Source organism: Schistocerca gregaria, chromosome 6 (assembly GCF_023897955.1).
Source record: "Schistocerca gregaria isolate iqSchGreg1 chromosome 6, iqSchGreg1.2, whole genome shotgun sequence".
Taxonomy (NCBI): domain Eukaryota; kingdom Metazoa; phylum Arthropoda; class Insecta; order Orthoptera; family Acrididae; genus Schistocerca; species Schistocerca gregaria.
Window position 1 is genome coordinate 357,013,722 of NC_064925.1, and position 18,155 is coordinate 357,031,876.

The following is an 18,155-nucleotide window of genomic DNA, read 5'->3' on the forward strand; positions in this document are numbered from 1 at the left end:
GAACCGTATGTGTAGTTGACGGGCTTTGAGCGAGGGCGTATAGTGGGCATGCGGGAGGCCGGGTGGACGTACCGCCGAATTGCTCAACACGCGGGGCGTGAGGTCTCCACAGTACATCGAAGTTGTCGCCAGTGGTCGGCGGAAGGTGCACGTGCCCGTCGACCTGGGACCGGACCGCAGCGACGCACGGATGCACGCCAAGACCGTAGGATCCTACGCAGTGCCGTAGGGGACCGCACCGCCACTTCCCAGCAAATTAGGGACACTGTTGCTCCTGGGGTATCGGCGAGGACCATTCGCAACCGTCTCCATGAAGCTGGGCTACGGTCCCGCACACCTTTAGGCCGTGTTCCGCTCACGCCCCAACATCGTGAAGCCCGCCTCCAGTGGTGTCGCAACAGGCGTGAATGGAGGGACGAATGGAGACGTGTCGTCTTCAGCGATGAGAGTCGCTTCTGCCTTGGTGCCAATGATGGTCGTATGCGTGTTTGGCGCCGTGCAGGTGAGCGCCACAATCAGGACTGCGTACGACCGAGGCACACAGGGCCAACACCCGGCATCATGGTGTGGGGAGCGATCTCCTACACTGGCCGTACACCTCTGATGATCGTCGAGGGGACACTGAATAGTGCACGGTACATCCAAACCCTCATCGAACCCATCGTTCTACCATTCCTAGACCGGCAAGGGAACTTGCTGTTCCAACAGGACAATGCACGTCCGCATGTATCCAGTGCCACCCAAAGTGCTCTAGAAGGTGTAAGTCAACTACCCTGGCCAGCAAGATCTCCGGATCTGTCCCCCATTGAGCATGTTTGGGACTGGATTAAGCGTCGTCTCACGCGGTCTGCACGTCCAGCACGAACGCTGGTCCAACTGAGGCGCCAGGTGGAAATGGCATGGCAAGCCGTTCCACAGGACTACATCCAGCATCTCTACGATCGTCTTCATGGGAGAATAGCAGCCTGCATTGCTGCGAAAGGTGGATATACACTGTACTATTGCTGACATTGTGCATGCTCTGTTGCCTGTGTCTATGTGCCTGTGGTTCTGTCAGTGTGATCATGTGATGTATCTGACCCCAGGAATGTGTCAATCAAGTTTCCCCTTCCTGGGACAATGAATTCACGGTGTTCTTATTTCAATTTCCAGGAGTGTATATAAAAGAAAATCATCGCGTTTCAGATCTGTTCTTCAAGTGGTAAATGTGAACACCATGAGTTTTAATTAACGATCGACACTAGTATTACGCAAAAAGGGGGTGTAACAGATGAGTCTTCTGCAGTTCTGAGTGAAGCCTTATGCGCTCAAAAATGCGGCATCGGGTGCGTTCATTACCTTGTCGGTGTCTAAGCAGCGTCAGGGCGGCAGCGGCCGGCGCAGCAGCCATCCAGCCTGCCGTCTCGGAACCAATTCTCCTCTAACTTCTCCTTACTACAATTTACCGAAGTTAGTTTAAAAAAACTATCTGGCTATGTTTTCATCTGACCAATCAGGGTCTCAATGTTAACCTTAAGCTCCGCCTACAAAAATTCTGTCTATCCAATGAGAAACGTTATACTTTTCGTGGTGAGGCAATGTTTTTAAAGTTTGCAACGTAACAGAGACGCTAAAAAGTCTCACGCTAAAACCTGCAGCTAGTGTGGTCCTTTAGCGTTATCTTAAGATCTATACTGCTCTTCTGGAGGGCTCTATCTTTTAACATGGGCTGGGGAGTGATCCTAATGTAACAGACACGCGAAAAGGCTCACGCTAAAACTTGCGGGTGGTAGTGGCCCTTTTTGTGTTATCGTAAGATCTATACTGCTTTTCTGGAGGGCTCTAGCTTTTAACATGGTCTGTGGTTGTCCTTGACGTACCTGAGACGCGAAACAGTCTCACGCTAAAACGTGCGGGTGGTAGTCGTACAGGTAGTCTGGCCCATCTCTTATCGTAGGGCCTTCTAGCTTAACACGGTTCTGCTCTCGGCTTCTGTCCTCGTTTCTCCCCTGGGAACTGCGTCTGCCTCACGGTGGGAAGGTACGACATGCATTTAGGCATTCTTGTGTTAGTCTGTGGTATTCCATTTGCTCACTCGTTACTCTTATTACTTGGTTAATTTAATGTCACGATTTATTCGGGGCTATGTGACATACTACTGGATTTGCTTATCATGTCAGGGTTTTCATGTAAGTTGTTGGATTTGCCTGACACCTTACACCGCTTATAAAACACTAATACGACCTAATCTTGAGTCCTGCTCGAGCATTTGGGATCCCTATCAGGTCGGATGGAGGGAGGACATAGAAGCAATTCAAAGGTGGGCTGCTAGATATGTTACTGGTAGGTTTGATCATCACACTAGTGTTATGGAAATGCTTCAGGAACTCGGTTGGGAGTCTCTGGAGGAAAGGAGGCGTTCTTTTCGTGAATCACTACTGAGGAAATTTGGAGAACCAGCATTTGAAGCTGACTGCAGTACAGTTTTACTGCCGCCAACTTATATTTCGCGGAAAGACCACAAAGATAAGATAAGAGAGATCAGGGCTCGTACAGAGGCACATAGGCAGTCATATTTCCCTCGTTCTGTTTGGGAGTGGAACAGGGACAGAAGATGCTAGTTGTGGTACGAGGTACCCTCCGCCATGCACCGTATGGTGGATTGCGGAGTATGTATGTAGATGTAGATGTAGAAGAGCAGCGGTGTTTGCGTTGAATTACCACTGCTAACAGACAAGCAACACTGCGTGAAATAATCGTAGAAGTGAATGAGGGACTACGCTGATCGTATCCGTTAGGACAGTCCGACGAAATTCGGCGTTAATTGATTACGGCGGGAGAGGAGCTGCTCGAGCGCCTTTGCGAACAGCACGACGTCGCTAGCAGCGCCTCTCCTAGCTTCGCGACCATATCGATTGGACCCTAGACGAAAGCCGTGGTCTGGTGAGATGAGTCCCGTTTTGAGCTGACAAGAGCTGATGGTACGGTTCGAGTGTGGCGCAGACCCCTCGAAGCTATGGACTGAAGTTATCAACAAGGCACTGTGCAAGCTAGTGCGCGTTCCACAGTGGTGTGGGCTGTGTTACATTGGATGGCCCGGGTCGTTTGGTCCAACTAAACCCTTCAGTAACTGGAAGTAGTTGTCTATGATTGTTTGGAGACCATTCATGTTACCAAAGAACAATGTAATTTTTTAGGATGACAATGTGCCACGTCGCTGGGACCCAACTGTTCGCATTTAGTTTTAAGAACATTTTGGACAATTCTAGCCAATGTTATGGACGCCCAGAACGCCCGTCATTAATCCCATCGAATACTTATGGCAGATAACCGAGGGATCAGTTCGTGAACAAAACCCTGCGCCGATATCACTCTCGCTATTATGAAGGGCCATAGAGGCAGCATGGCTCAATATTTCTACTGGGCAATCCGTGCCATGTCGGGTTGCTGCACCACAAATTGCCACTTCAGTGAAGTGCCAGTCTCCTAAACACGCCTGTTGTCAGCTTACAACACAGCATAATCACATAAAGATGGAGCAGAAGGGCAACACTTGCTTATCGCGAATGTTGAATTAAACGTCGGTAACCTGAATGCATGGATCCAAGTAGTGGTAGGGAAAACATCCACAAAATAACACAGGGTCACCTCCTTCCTTAATTACGCTGTTCATTCATTGCTGGGTAAACGCCTCATTAGTCACATGCTTTAGACGCCTTACATGCTCTACCAGTTTTCTTATATAGCTCTTGCAGACCGTGGATTTTCACCGTGGCAGGAAAATTCACCTGGTTCTGAAAATGTGTTATCGAAGATACCTCTTATATGCGCTTATTATATGAATGTTGAGCCCTCCCCTAAAATCGCTTTTTGGCTGCTTGTAATAAGAGGCAACTACTTGATTCATGCGTCTCGGGCATGGCCCACCATCACAATATCACCGAATCTGCTCAACTCAGCATCAACACTACGATATCTACCATCTGTCACGATGCTCTTTATAAAGTTCTTTTGTTCCATGTTTTGATGATGAGCCGTTCTCAAAACGCATAAAAAGTTTTAACAACAAATGGACCCGTTCTATGAATGGAAAATAGACGGTACTAAGGACGTGCTTCAGTATCTACTCTTGTGTTTGAGCTCCCAGGACTCGTGAAGCCCCTACAGTCAGTTGTGTGGAACATTTAGTCCTAATTATATGCCAGTAACTCAGGAGATCTAAAATAGGTCCCCTTCAGCAGAAGGGAACCGGCAATTTCTTCGCGTGATATTCAGTAACAATAATTTAATGTACTACCAGGGGCGTTCAGTAAGTAATGTAAGACACTTTTTTTTCTGAAAGCATGTTAGCTCTATTGAGGATTGCGGTACACCCCATTTTTCCCACTCTTTTGATTGCAAAACAATACTTCTCCTTAAAATCTCCGTTCAATGCGATGGCCTTACGCTTGAGAGGCTTGTAGGCACGTATGGTACCACTCTATTGGTCGACGTCAGAGCCCACATCTTGCTGCATCAATAACTTCCCCATCACCCACGTATTACTTCCCGCTGATTGAGTCGTTGGTTTTGCCAAACAGATGGAAGTCATAAGGTGGGAGATGGAGACTGTAGGACGGATGACGTTTTGTTAGCGGCTCTCGGGTGCTCAGACTTGTGAGCCCTTGCGTTGTCATTGGGTAGGAGAAATTCGTGTTCACTTTTGTGGCGACGAACATGCTGAAGTCGTTTCTTCTACTTCCTGAGGTTAGCGCAAAATACTTGCGAGTTGATCGTAGCACCGTTATGGTGGACATCCAAAGTAACCCCTCCAGAGACCCAGAAGACTGTCGCCATGGCATTACCTGCTGTGGGTGCCACTTCGAACTTTTTCTTTGGAGAGGTGGCCCGGCGCCTCTCCACGGATTGCCGTTTTCCTTGCGTTTCGAAGTGATGAAGTCATGTTTTATTCCCAGTGAAGAAGTTCGACAAAAAGTTATCATGGTCAACTGTGTAACAAGCACAAATAGTCCTTTGTTGCCTTTTATGGTTTTTATTAGGCGGAGATGACCCCAGTGGACACACACCCTTTTGAGCACCCCGACCGCTAGGCGACTGTGACAGCACTATCAATAGAAATGTCCAGTTGTGCAGCGAGTTATTTGTGACCCATCTATCATCTCGAATGAGAGTGTCCGTATGTTTCAACACTGAAGGTGTCACGGCCGCGTGCGGCAGGCCAGTACGTCAAAGATCCGACAGGTTCGCCCGACCCTGTTGCAAAGATGACCGACCCGTCGCCCAAAGACTTACCGTACTTTTGTTCACTTTCTGCGATTGTCTGCGATGCTTCGATCTTCCGCCAAAGATATTCTATGACAGCTCTCTGCCTGGAATGCTCCTCCTTCACAAACGCTACTTTGAAGGCTATGTATAGCGCCACCTCCTATCGGAACTTTACTAAACTACAGGGGATGAAGCGGGAATATTCCATGATGTCCCACAACAGATTCTGCAGTTTTCCACCCGAAATTGGCTGAGAAAAAAAGTGTTGCATTACGTACTTAAGCCCCTTGTCGTACTATGTCTCAGTTGTGTTTTTTGATCAGAATGTTGTCTTTTGGTGACGGCTACGACGTGTTGTTACTATTTCACTATTGAGATCCGATCTTGTAGGACACGATGCCTGGACGCTTTGAAGCTGATCACTCGTGCAGAGCTGTTTGAGCAGTGATGAATGTACGACACGTATCTGCTGAAGGTTTTGGTGACGTTTCTTGGGAATGAGAATTGTCATAGGTCCTCAGAAGATTTGCTGAGAGTAAGCATTCTATAATATTCTCTATTTCTCACGTCAACTTGGCTACGAATCGAGACGATGTCTGGAAGACAATGATTTGTGCAGCTGCTTTAGCAGTAACTGTCTGCTGAAAGCTAGATATCCGACAGCGTGTGTCCTGCTCACTGCTTAGAGAGACGGTCCGATTTACTGCATGTTCTACAACATGGAAACTGGAACATAAATCAATGTATCAGTGTGCAATTTGCCGACAAATACAAGTTTGGAAGTTAGGAGACGAGATACTGGCAGAAGTAAAGCTGTGAGTACCGGGCGTGAGTCGTGCTTCGGTAGCTCAGATGGTAGAGCACTTGCCCGCGAAAGGCAAAAGTCCCGAGTTCGAGTCTCGGTCGGGCACACAGTTTTAATCTGCCAGGAAGTTTGAAATTCCACTTCCTTATCTCTTCTCGCATAGGCTGTATTATGCAAACAGAATGGTATCACGTAAAATAGCCACAAAGGATCATCAGACAATAATCGTGAAATTAAGAGCCAGCATGGTACATCAAAGGTTCAAGGGGCAGTAGCAACACGCGCGTAACTCTCTGTGAAATTTCTTTGTTATAATATGACCTTCGCCTCATACAGGCGATACTGCCACGGTAATGATCCATATGTGGAACGAATGGACAGAACAGAGTCATACACAGCGACTATGCAATATTACCACAGCACAGGCGGTTATCATATTGTGCGCAAGGATTTTACGGAATGTGTATAATTAGATGAGCATTGGAGTACTACAGCTAGTCAGGAGATCATCGTATCATTTGTTCGACGATGACTGCTGCAGAGTGGATTTCTGACGCCCATGTCATTGCGTCGGCCTCCAGATTTTGTGCAATATAAACGGCCAAGTGTACATCATTTCTGGGGCACGAAACAACAACACGTCATGTTTTCGAAAGGGTCGTTCTTCCGTCTGTCACAAGGTAATAGCAGAATACGTGTTAGACACTAACTAGTAGCCCGTAGTGTTGTAGTATGATGGCTAATGTCACCACTAGATACAAAATACAAAATTAACGGCTCTGTATTGAGGACAAAATGAATGTCGACCGCAACACACGCCTAAGTCTGAGAGTTCGACTTGCTGCCTCTGTTTCAGGCTACAGGGTGAATCACCTAAAACCTTGCACCGCAAGTACTGAAACGGAAACTGCTATTGATGTGCGGGTTTCACGGAATGGCTTGATAGTCAGCGACTCGTATTATTACCCAGTAAACAGATTATAATAACGCTCAGAAAGCAAATTTTTGTCCAAAAGTACACTTTTTAAATGGAACCACGATTATTCACATTAACAACCTAAAAGTGGAATAAATTAGAATGTCAGTGGTGCTTGTTGCAGGATTATAGTGTTAGTCGTATATGAGATATAGTATTTTTGAAAAGTTCCCATAGCGACTCTTGCACAGTACCTGTGGTAGCACACACTTCACTAGAACATAAGTGCATACATTATACATACGGATTCCGACCAGTAACGAGGCAATCGACAATCACAGGTTGTGTTCAAAACGATCACCGGTAGCGTCAGTACACGCTTCCAGTCTGGTATGGGACGACTGCTGAACACATGCTAGCGTTACAGCGAAGATAACCGCGGAGGCTGCAATAATATGTCATTATATATCATTGGGTGTAGTTGGTATGCCATTGTAGGCAGTGTCTTGTTAGCTTTCCTCACAGAAAAAAGTCTAGAGGTGTCAAATCCAGGGAACGGGTCGGCCAAGGTATAGCTCCTCTGCGTATAATCCAACGATTTGGAAAATAATTCGTGAAGACATGCTGCTGCATATAGTTCACTATAACTGGACGACTATCATGCGGGTACCACCGGTTCCTCGTAGTCTACAGAGTAATGTATTTCTAGTATCTGTGGAAGATGGTTTGTTAGGAGGCTGCGATACTTGTGTGGGCTCAGTATTCCATCTATGAAAAACAAGCCTATGAGCTAATGCTTCGCTACCCCACGCCACACGTCTGCACTCGATGGGCGCTGACGTTCCACCTGGCAAAGCCAACGGGAACTGTCAACTAACCAATAGTTCATGTATCGGCGACTTACCTGGCCCTGATTGGTAAATATGGTCTCGTCACTAAGCAAGATGCATGATACTTGTGTAGTATCCTGTCTCAATTTCCATATGGATAAGTTAATCGTTTTTATGCACTTCTCCGTGGAGAGAGATGTGGTAGGGATGGAACTTCTGTTGATGGAGAATGCATCGTGCACTATCCTGACTCATGCCACTTCCTCGCGCTATTGTGCGGGATATAACGTGCGCATCCACTGCAACAGCAGCAGCGACATTAATTTTCCCCTTTTTCTGTCACTTGTTTCCTTCTAGTACGTTGTCTAGGCGTTACACTACCACTTTCATGTAACTGGTTGAAGAGGTTGATAAATAATTGCCGAGAATTGACGTTTAAAGAGGCTGTAATGTACTTACTGTCCGTGCTATTAGCTAATTTCGACTGTTAGTCATTTTAAAGCGCTTATCATAAGCCTCAAGCATTACACGCACGTGAAAGCGATGTGTGACTTTACATATGTACTGGGTATTTAGTCAAATGTTATGTTAATCTTGGGGCTAGTGATAAGCGATTGAATATGAGTAACAGCAAAAATCATCTCATAACATGGACAATAAGAACTTCCAGCCTGTCTGGAGCATATATCCTTTGTTTAGAGTAGGTTCTGGAATTAGCCGTAACATATAGACACAAAAAGCGGCGGGGCTTACGTTCATGTGTATAGATGTTATATTCATCCATACTGACACAAAATTACATTTCTGCTACCTTAGGTAATGTCACAGAATTCAAAATAAGCGTGAGTGCAAGACACACATGTTATCCTCAATGACGAAACATTATCAACCTGACTCATGTTTTAAGGAGAAAAAATTACACTTTCAAGATATCAGCTGCAGCACTTGATCATGATCGAAAATTTGAGCCACAATCCGATAATACGCCGTTACGATCTTGTGAACACAGAGCGTTTAAAACTTCACGGGCGCTGCTTGTTTTTCACTCGCTCCGTCCCACTGCAGCCGTCTAATGCTCGGGTGCGAAGTATTGGACAGCGGTGAGATACTAGAGCCCTCGTACTCGAGACGTGTTGACGGCGACGGAGAGGTGGACGCATCTGCCTAACGTGTTTTGAACAGATTTTTGAGAATACATGTGATTTTACGCGAAAAAAAGATACGTAAAACGAGTACGTACTGTATCAAACTCAATCACATATAAGTTCAGTATTGCTTAAATAACATTTTCGTATTGATATTCTGCAGATAAATACAATCTCACAATCATTATGAGTAAACTTAAACAACGTAACAGATATTATGAAATGAAGTTAATGACTTTAGAATTACAGATTAACCATGCCAGTTACAGTGGAGAACAGTGCATCTCCTGTAAATGTACTTCACTTTAGAAGTGTCACCTTTAAAATCCGAAGAAAATAACGCACAGCACCCATCTCAACAGGAAAATAGCGCTATGCTATTCCTTTAGTGACACCGTCATTCGTTTCAGTCATTTACACGGTATTTGTGAGTAACAACATAAAAAAAGTTCATAGCAAACAGTCTCTAGCACTAGCTACGGGTGAGAAACCGCGCACTCTGTTACAATGAACAAAGCATGTCACCATTGATAAAACAGTTCACAACCTCTTACTTTCTCCACTGTACAGTACTTCGTGCTCGGGCTTTAAGCGTCTACAGTGACGCGGAAAGAGTGACACACACCCGTGCGCACGCGTGTTTGAAAGCTGTAGTTGGGAAGGTTGTAACTACGCACTATCAGAATTAACGTCCAAAATTTGTGCGCGTGGTCGTTTGCTGGATCTGACAACTTGTGTGTTCTTAATGCATAAAATATGACGTCAAGTTGATGTTACCTTGTGAGCCTGCAAATAAATTACTACTTGAATATGCGCAGGGCATGAGTTTAAAAGACCCACTCTAAATTTTCCAGTCTTGTAAATTTATACACTAGTCGTTTTTAAGTTGTATTTGCAGTAACAATTAATTTTGCAGAGTACTGTGTGTAATACTAGATTTTTTATTCTTATTATGTCATTTTAATATTAACCTAATTGAAAATTCGTCTCACGCTCTTGATTTCACTTGAACTCATACCAGTATGTCTAACAGAAAATTTTAATTAAGTTTAAATGATATTGTGTTATGGACATTGCACAGTTTAGTATTTATGAAAACATACAAAAAGAATGATAATAACACAGTGTTACATCAAATGGTCGTAATACAAAATTTACAAATGGTATTAAAATATCAGGATGAACAATTTTTTAGATAATACAAATTTTTACATATGAGGTATTAAATAATTGGAAACAGAAGATGTGGTAACAGTTATTACATTGTGGTCATCATAACTTCTAATTCGAAATTCGAAATATGTACAAAAAGTTCTGAACAGTGTAATATGGAAACGTGTTAGAACAAATAGTATTGTAATATTCAAAGTAGAAAGACATATAAGCAGAATATAGGTCCTATATGAATAATTAGTGCCTTAATAAACGAAAGAGTCACAGCATTCATATACTACAGACCTACAACAATACTACAAACGGAAAAATGTACCCAGTCATGAAGTCACCAAAGAATTATTCCTACATGTAAGTAAAGGTGGTACAATGTCCAGGTCATTTACAAGTAGAAACCTATTACATTTTCCTATTAAACGGAATATGACACATACTATGAACATTACTATTGATGTTTTGCTGCAGTTGTCCTTTTTTTTTTTTTTTTAACCGCTGTAGAAAGAGATTCCCCAAGAGTATGCCCATGCTTTTAATTATTTTCATAAGAAGTTCGTGCCTAAAATCTGTGTATACACTGTTAGGCGTCGTTGAAGCGTTTGACGATTATATTTTAATAGTTAACAAGTCTCAATAGTTTGGAAGCTTTTACAATTGCATTATTCGCACAATGTTGAAGTACTATGCATTGATTTGTGTTGGTCAGATCGTTTATTTTGACGTAATATAGGATGGGATGGAACGTGTACGTTTACATATATACTGCAAAAGCCACCTTGCGGGATGTGGCTGATATATGGTGTATGTATCCAAATACATACTGTAACTGAAAAAAAAATCTTATGACTGATGAAGATTACTAACAATTACAAATAGAAGCTCGTAGCAGCAATAGCAGTTTTTGTAACAGTAGATGGTGGAACAATATAATTTCCAATATACAGGGTGAAGGGAAATTCGAGCCCTCAGGCTTCGCAGCGCGGCTTCTCACATGCCAGAGGCAAAAAAAAAAAAAAAAAAAAAAAAAAATGTCTGTCACAAAATTTCGTCCGGCGATTACATCAGGCAGAAAAAGGACCTTAAAGTGTGGCAATTTGGCAACACTCTAATCACATTTATGGGAACTACCTCTGTCAGCTCACGTTACTTGTGATATACAATTGGTGCAGTGGACAAAGTTTTGGGTTAGCATGCAGGAGGTCGACGGTTTGATCCTGGGTTGGGACGCATTTTTTTATTTGCTTATTTCATACCGACATTTCATACTGTCATATACACCGTTTCTTAGGTCACATGTATCCTAAATTTCCAAATTCTATAACGTTGAACATTACAAATATGTGGTTACACAAATAAGATATAGACAGTTGAAACAAATGACCTGTCATAAGACTTAATAACTACAACAACAAAAAATCAGTTTCGATGAACTTAAGATGAGCGCTTAGATGTCGCACATTAGCAACCTGTGACAGTAATAATGTCCATATTAATGACGACATGACGTTCACAACAGAATACGTTGTCCTCAGAACAACAGATGCTCAAAGCGACCACTCTGCACGTCCCAACATTGCACAAGCCGGCGGAGCATGCAGCACATTTGTCGGCGTGGTAGAGTACACGTGCTCCTTCGGGTGTCCCCACAGGAAGAAATCGAGGGGATTTAAGTCAGGTGAACGAGGTGGAGATACAACCGGACCTCCAGGTCCAAGTCATTTCACTGGAAATGGTCTGTCCAAATACTGTTGCACATTAATTCCAGAGTGTGGAGGTGCACCATCAAGTTGGAACCATATCCTCTGCCGAACATGTAATGGAACATCTTCCAACACATCAGACAGATAGTCTGAGAAGAATGCATGATACTGTCGTGCAGTCAACCGGTCAGGCAACATGTAGGGGCCTAAACACCTGTCACCCAATATTCTGACCCAGGCGTTGATACGAAAGCGAGCTTGATATCCAAGATCGCAGGTGATGTGCAGGTTAACCTCACACCAACGGTGGGCATTGTGCATATTGAAGACACCCTCACGAATGAATGCTGCTTCATCCGACCACATTACGTTGTTCACGAAATCTTTGTTGGCTTCCTGTTTTTGTTGGAAACATTCACAGATTTGCATCTGCTCATGGCGATCTGCATGAAAGCTCAGTGATATGGCTGCAGTCCATGCTCGTGCAGTACGTTAACGACCGTGTGTTGGGAGACACGCAGCTGCCTTGCTATCCTATGTATACTTTGCTGAGGTTCTCGGTGTATGACCTCCAGAATCGCTTCCTGAGTAGCTCGAGTACGGCGAGGCCATGGACGGAGAGGACGTAACTCTCGAAAGCTCAGTTCCAGGCGACGAAACACATTTTTATCTGGACGGCGTCGATGAGGGTATCTAGCAGCATATTCACGAGCGACAACACTAGCTTGGTTATCAGATGCACCAAGAACCAGAAGCATATCCACATATCGATATGTCTGTCACGGGCACTTCATTCCGCTCGAAACTAGTCCCTGTCTCGTGGACAGCGCATACAGTTTAAACACACCGTCAGTCCTGCGTGCTGTTCCACTAAACGTGCATTACCCATCTGACAGATATTGCTCTGCATGATTCATCCCGACACAGCTACTTGTGAAATGTTCGGTTCCGAATTACAGTGTTTCTCTAACGGTAATAGACGTGATGTTTCCACAATCCAATCGATAGAATAATAACAATAACAATAAAAATAATAATAATGCGTTTAGATACGTACTAAATAATATGCGGTTACCAGACTCAGTATTGAAAGGCATAATTAGTGGGACCATGGTGATAACGCATATAAATAGTTACCGACTTTGAACATTGTTCGCAAAGCACATTGCTAGTCCTACTGGTAACTTAAGGCCCCAGCGAAATGTAATGGACCTGAACGAGGCAAGATTAATAGTTGGTACTAATCTATGGGACCGTTGGAGGGGAATACAAAGAAATCAGGTTTCGCACCTAGTAGATGAAATTGTGTGAATAAATTCATGCCCACGACGTGGAGAGGGAGTCTTTCAAAACTGACCAATCTTGCATTTCCATGATTGTACTTTGTAAGTGTAAATGTTTTCTTGAGGACACGGTGCAATCGCTGTTGACGTTTAAGATGCCAGATACCATACTACCTGGACTACGTTTATCAAATAAAACACATATGACACAACCCATGATCAAACCATCGATTTCCTGCTTGCTAAGTCAAAACTCTATCCGCTGCAGCAACTGTATACCACAAACAATGACCGCTCAGAGAGGTAGTTAACATACATATGGTTACAGTGTTGCCAGACTGCTACTCTAACGTCTTTTCTCTGCTAGATGCACGCACCGGACGAACTTCTGCGAGAGAGGTATTTTTAACAGTGTCATGTGATGAGATGCGCTGCGGAGCCCGAGTGCCCGAATTTCGCTTCACCCTGTATATCACTGACCTTTCTAAGCTTACGCCACGAGTTGCTGATACATTCGTTAAAACACGGAACTCGCATACCAGAAAAAGAAAAGAAAGGAAGATTAAATATTAATGTCCCATCCGTCTGGTAGCACCTGTCTTTCTCCTGCACGCCATGTATTTTACAAGGATACTGTCCGATTCTCGATTATTCCAGCGTGTCTCACACTAGTGGAGAGCACTACGTGTCTCAGACTTCCTATTTATGAAGAACGGATAGGTGTCAGAGTGGGTCTCGCGTAGCTCTTTTGTTGTGTTTCAAAGGACCTTCCTCCTCCTCTAACTGTTTTAACTGTTTCACGTAAAGATTCTATGCTCTGACTTCCCAGTTGAAGCAATTCCTTCTAGAATCTATAGTTTTATTATTACTAATAATATCCACAGTAAAATCAGCACGGCTTCGGGCATCTTACGGTAAATGGCCCCGCTCGACCAGCTGATGTAAAATCCGGTGACGTGAAATAACCATGCCGCGTCGAAAGCAGCCTCTCTCTTGCCCTCTCATGCAATAGAGAAAACACAAATGAAATACTTTTTACTTTTATCCGAAATCCTTAATACTGTAAGAGTATTTAACATTCATAACTATATGTCATATAGTGTAGCATACTTTAGCAGACATCGTAAAGTCGAAAATATCCAATGGTATTGCCAAAATTTCGTATCACTGCGTATATGGCAATGTTATTAATCATGCTTATCTACCCTAATATCCACTTGTCTAGTGATAACAGTTTTTAAAGTTTGCTGTCACACAGTGGAGCAGCGAACAACACAATCAGAAAAAAATATTTGCTTTAATCTATAGTCGCACTTCCGTTTTATCTGCCGACTACTGGTTTCGGTATTAAGTACTGTCATAAAGCCGTCCCCTGGAGCCGGCCGCGGTGGTCTAGCGGTTCTAGGCGCTCAGTCCGGAACCGCGGGACTGCTACGGTCGCAGGTTCGAATCCTGCCTCGGGCATGGATGTGTGTGATGTCCTTAGGTTAGTTAGGTTTAAGTAGTTCTAAGTTCTAGGGGACTGATGACCACAGATGTTACGTCACATAGTGCTCAGAGCCATTTGAACCGTCCCCTGGCGCGTAATAATCAAGTTATCTCGCGTTAGAAAGAATCATGTTTCTTATCTACACGTGTGTCGCATGTACGAGGGCAAGCTGAAAAGTAATGTCTCCAAATGTTTTTGTGAAAACTCTGAAAGTTTCTGAAATACAACATACGTTATTAACATTCTACAGCTTTAACTTTCATGTCTACGTGTTTTTTTCTCAGCAGCCACCCTGGCGACGAACACATTTCTGCCAACGGAGACTAGTTTGTTGATACCATCAGTGTAGGATATTTGACTTGGTTGATGGAAACACAATCTCGCGTCTGCTTGCACCGCTTCACCACTATCAAAGTGAAGTCCTTTAAGTTCTGGCAACAGATGAAAATCGTATGGGAGCTAGTCGGGACTATATGGAGAATGATTGATGACAGTGAACCCAAAGCGTCGCATTGTCATGCTGTAGAAGAGTATGCTCCATGCTTCAACGAACTCTTCTGCAGATAGAAATTCGATTAGAGGGCGCTGTTTCTCTAGCATCGTACACACCGCCATGTTAGACACTACAATTCGGAGCCCCCTAGTGGCAGAAGATTGTAGCTTGCATCAGCGAAGCGGAACAGCCGCGAGAGTAATACGTATGGCATGTAATATCCCAGCCAAACTACATCTATATCCACACTGATACTTTGCAAATTACGCGTAAGTGCCTGGCACGGGTTTCATCGAACTACCTTCACACTAATTCTCCATTATTCCAATCTCGAACACAACGCGAAGAAAACGGACACCTATATCTTCCCATGTGAGCACTGATTTCTCTTATTTTATCATGATGATCGTTTTTCTCTATGTTGGTCTGTATCAACAAAATGTTTTCGCATTCCGAGGGTATAGTAGGTGATTGAAATTTAGTGAGAACGAAAATCGCTTTTGTTTTAATGAAATCCTGCCCAAATCCTGTATCATGTCGGTGACACTCTCTCCCACATTTCGGGACAATGCAAAACGTGCTGCTCTTCTTTGAACTTTCTCCATGTCCTCAATTCATCCTATCTGGTAAGGATCCCACATCGCGCAGCAGTTCTCCAAAAGAGGACGGAGAGGCTTAGTCTAGGCAGTTTCTTCGGTATATCTGTTACATTTTCTACATGTCCTGCCATTAAACAGCAGTGTTTGTTTTGCCTCCTCCACTACATATTATATTCCTTTTTCTAATTTAAATTGTTCATAATTGTAATTCCTGGGTATTTAGTTGAATTTATGGCATCTGACTGATTTATCGTGAAACTAAATTTTAACGGATTTCTTTTAGCACTCTCGTGGATGACCTCATACTTTTCCTTATTTGGGGTCAGTTGCCAATTTTCGCGGCTTACAGGTATCTTTTATCAATTGTTTTGAATTTGTTTTGATCTGTTGATAATTTTACCAGACGACGAATGACAGTATCATCTGCAAATAACCTAAGATGTCTGCTCAGATTGTCTCCTAAATCGTTAATATAGATAAGGAACACTACGTAGGGGAAATCACGAATCTAGTCACTTAAATGAGACGACATTCCATAAGCAGGCAATTTCACCCAAGTCGCTTGTGTGGTACAGTGTCAAAAGCCATCGGGAAATCTAGAAATACACAATTCGAGATATTGCGTCAGCATACTCTGGGAGGACCTAATTGGTATACCGTCTGGACCGGAAGATTTAAGCTGATTCACTACTCCGAGGATATCTACTACTAAATTACTCATGGTGGCAGCGGTTCTTGGTTCGAATTGAGAATAAAATAAAAAATTCGGAGCATTATTTTCCATCAATTCCTCTTGTATAACACATCTTTTCGATAGGATACCTTGACGTCTGCTCCCCAAGAGATGGCCTGCCACTGAAACCAGTAAAGGTAAGATGCAGTACTCTCTTCTGGTCTTAGACTGGCAAATCGGTTCCGCCCGACCGCCGTGTCTTCCTTTCCCAATAGGGTCATCGGACGCGGCATACAGGGGCGTGTTGTCAGCGCACCAATCTCGTGGTCATTGTTGGGTTTCTTAAACTTGGAACCGCTACTCATCTATAGAATAGCTCCTCAGCTGACCTCACGAGGCTGAGTGCTTCCCGTACCACTAACCTCACCAAAGAACAACCGGTGTGAGGTATTGGTTGTAGTCGGAGAATACCATTAGGATACACGAAACGAAATTCTGGTGCCCAGCAGAACGAGGAACTATTCCAAGTGATTATGCAAATTTATTGAAAACAACGATACTATCTTACGAACAGAAGGTCTTAGTTAGACGAATATTAATAGAGATGACCCAATTAAGCAAGCAACAAATGGACACCACAACGCTCACATAGACATATTGTGGGAGGACATATCGCTTAGCTATGAATGGAAACAAATGGAGATTAGAATCGATTTACTGACTTTGAACACGAAAGTTACCCACTGATGTCTTAAAAAGCCGTTAATAATTGGATAATGGAATCCATCTCAAAAGATAATGGGAGAATGAAACAGTGTTACGTCAATAGCTCGCGGAAACTGCCAGCGACTGCATAAGTGGTTAATTAAGTATACATATGTCACGGAAAAATAGGAGTGAACACGATTGGATTGTCAGACTACGCACTGGGAGCAACCAGCTGCGTGCGTGACTTTAAGATCGCGGGTTCACCTTTAAGATCGCGGGTTCACCTCCTGAGGGGAGCTCAAATGGCTCTGAGCACTATGGGACTTAACATCTGAGGTCATCAGTCCCCCAGAACTTAGAACTACTTAAACCTAACTAACGTAAGGACGTCACACACATTCATGCTCCAGGCAGGATTCGAACCTGCGCCCGTAGCGGTCGCGCGGTTCCAGATTGAAGCGCCTAGAACTACTCGACCACACCGGTCGGCCCTGAGGGGAGCAAGTTAGCTTCGTTTGTAAAATGTTTCGGCGAGAGCCGGAAGGTGCCATCTTACCAATCTGCAAGCACGTAATTAAAGAAGTTGGCCGCAGCAACGGCTAGAACATACGATTCGAGTCCTTCTTAAGTACTTAGAGCTGAAGTGCAGCTATCTTCTCAAGGGTAGGAAAGCTCATCAGACATATCTCCCGCACGAAGTCTAAAGCAAAGTCGTCACTGTACGAAGACCTTAAGTGAAGTGCTTACTCTACAACAACCTGTAAAAAAGTGTTTTCTCCAATAACCGTCTGAAACTCCTTTGTCTTGCTACCAGAACTGGAAATCACTGCCCAATGATCACACAAATGCGTAACAGCGTTAAACAATCTCCTACTTTTTCCTGTCATGCTGGCAGGTAGGGCAAGGAGATTTATCCATGACGTGATTCCGAAATGAACAAATGACAAGCCCCGCAAGTGGACACAGCGGAAAAGCGCAGGAACTGCCAGAAACGACAGGGTGTGCCAGTTAGGAGGCTGTACTTTGAAGTTTAATCTGTACGTTATTCCGAGGCCAGAGAGAAGCACACCTGCCTAGAGATTTCTTATCTGCCTATAAGG